The following is a 2,500-nucleotide window of genomic DNA, read 5'->3' on the forward strand; positions in this document are numbered from 1 at the left end:
ACACTTCTAAGCACACTATTGTACCCTCCTACTCACTAAAGTTTCAAAATTTATAAATCAATCGAAATTGTTTTATAAATCATCTACTTTAGCGGTAATGTATAGGTATACAACTTAAGCGCCATCCATTTTAAGGGCTAGTTGCTTCGGCAGGTGAGTTGTTACACACTCCTTAGCGGATTACGACTTCCATGTCCACCGTCCTGCTGTTTTAAGCAACCAACGCCTTTCATGGTATCTGCATGAGTTGTTAATTTAGGCACCGTAACATTACGTTTGGTTCATCCCACAGCGCCAGTTCTGCTTACCAAAAGTGGCCCACTGGGCACATTATATCATAACCTCAACCTTCATATCAAGAAAGGTGAGGTTCTTACCCATTTAAAGTTTGAGAATAGGTTAAAATCGTTTCGACCCTAAGGCCTCTAATCATTCGCTTTACCAGATAAGATTATTTTATATAATTTTTAAATGCACCAGCTATCCTGAGGGAAACTTCGGAGGGAACCAGCTACTAGATGGTTCGATTGGTCTTTCGCCCCTATACTCAATTCTGACAATCGATTTGCACGTCAGAACTGTTTCGGTCTTCCATCAGGGTTTCCCCTGACTTCAACCTGATCAAGTATAGTTCACCATCTTTCGGGTCACAGCATATATGCTCAAGGTACGCTCCAGTTAGAGGTATAAATAATAATAAATTATCATTATACATAACTATATGGAACGCCCCGGGATTGAATTAATTGACTATTTAAGAAAATAGACTAAAAATTAATCCCATTATATTTTTAAGTTAAGTTAATTATGCCATTAAGTTTAATATAACTCAATGACTTGCACATATGTTAGACTCCTTGGTCCGTGTTTCAAGACGGGTCCCGAAGGTATCCTGAATCTTTCGCATTGTTAATCATATAAATGCATACAAATAAATATTAATATCATAGATATTAAATTTTTTGTAAAATTCAAAAAATGAATTTTAGCATTATATATAATAAAATCTATCAACACTTTATCAAATCATTAGTATTTATTCTATGTTAATATGCTTAAAAAGCAAATTAATTTAAATAAACTTAATATCACCAATGATCTTTTGATAAATACTTTTATTATGTTAATAGATTACAATGTCCTTATATGAAAAAAATGCACATTATTTTTAATTATTTAATGATGAATTTTTCATAATGGATATTCAGGTTCATCGGGCTTAACCTCTAAGCAGTTTCACGTACTATTTAACTCTCTATTCAGAGTTCTTTTCAACTTTCCCTCACGGTACTTGTTTACTATCGGTCTCATGGTTATATTTAGTTTTAGATGGAGTTTACCACCCACTTAGTGCTGCACTATCAAGCAACACGACTCTTTGGAAATATCTTTCTAGTAATCATTAACGTTATACGGGCCTGGCACCCTCTATGGGTAAATGGCCTCATTTAAGAAGGACTTAAATCGTTAATTTCTCATACTAGATATTAAGATATTCCATACACTGCATCTCACATTTGACATATAGACAAAGTGACTTAGTGCTGAACTATTTTCTTTTCGCTCGCCGCTACTAAGAAAATCCTTGTTAGTTTCTTTTCCTCCCCTCATTAATATGCTTAAATTCAGGGGGTAATCCCATATGAGTTGAGGTTGTTTTAAAATATTTTTTATCTTCTCACAATTTAATAAATAATTATATCATCTTTTCATCTCTATTTTTCTTTTTTCCTTTTATATAAATATATATTATAAATAATAATTATGTAAAATGAGGCAATTCTAGAATAAAAAAAATTAATTTTTATGCTAGACATTCCTCCTTTAATTACATATATAAATTAATATTTTATATATATATAAATAATATGAAAATTTTTTAAAGAGAATACTTAGATTCAAAATTTTTTTTATTTCATTTTATTTGAGAGGATTTTTTTTTTTTAAGAATATATTAATAAATAAAAAATTCATTATATATCTTTATTTTTTTGCTATTAATATTATGAATTATTTAAAATCCAATAATATACACATTTGCTTAAATTCAATTATTTTTATAAAAGAATAAGCAACTTATTTAGCATAGTCTTACAACCCTCAACCATATGTAGTCCAAGCAGTACTTTAAAATTTAATTTAATGTACATAACAGCATGGACTGCGATATGCGTTCAAAATGTCGATGTTCATGTGTCCTGCAGTTCACACGATGACGCACAGTTTGCTGCGTTCTTCATCGACCCATGAGCCAAGTGATCCACCGCTTAGAGTATTTTTTTATTTATTTTTATTTATAACAAATGTCAATTTTTTTTTGCATATATTAATTGAAAGAGTAAAATTAAATAATAATAATAATAAAATATAAATTGATTTTCTTTCAATAATATATATCAAATATATTTAACTCTAAACATTTTTATTAAGTTGCGAATGTCTTAGTTCAACAATAATACTGTGGTGGTATTTATTATGTTTGATTATTTTGTATTTTTTT

The 2,500-nt window shown here is 29.6% G+C and overlaps 2 non-coding genes across 2 annotated transcripts in view; both read right to left on the reverse strand.

The window, feature by feature from the left end:
• LOC128870793 (large subunit ribosomal RNA) overlaps window positions 1-1,656 on the reverse strand; it is a 3,993-nt gene extending 2,337 nt beyond the window's left edge. The window contains exon 1 of the ribosomal RNA XR_008455511.1: window positions 1-1,656. This exon is cut by the window's left edge and continues 2,337 nt beyond it. This is a non-coding gene — a ribosomal RNA (large subunit ribosomal RNA).
• Window positions 1,657-2,094: 438 nt separating this feature from the next.
• LOC128870758 (5.8S ribosomal RNA) lies at window positions 2,095-2,275 on the reverse strand. Its single transcript, XR_008455477.1, has one exon. It is a non-coding gene; the product is annotated as a 5.8S ribosomal RNA (ribosomal RNA).
• Between the last annotated feature and the right edge of the window lie 225 nt (window positions 2,276-2,500).

The sequence above is a fragment of the Anastrepha ludens genome, unplaced genomic scaffold (genome assembly GCF_028408465.1).
Source record: "Anastrepha ludens isolate Willacy unplaced genomic scaffold, idAnaLude1.1 ptg000053l, whole genome shotgun sequence".
In the NCBI taxonomy this organism is placed as follows: domain Eukaryota; kingdom Metazoa; phylum Arthropoda; class Insecta; order Diptera; family Tephritidae; genus Anastrepha; species Anastrepha ludens.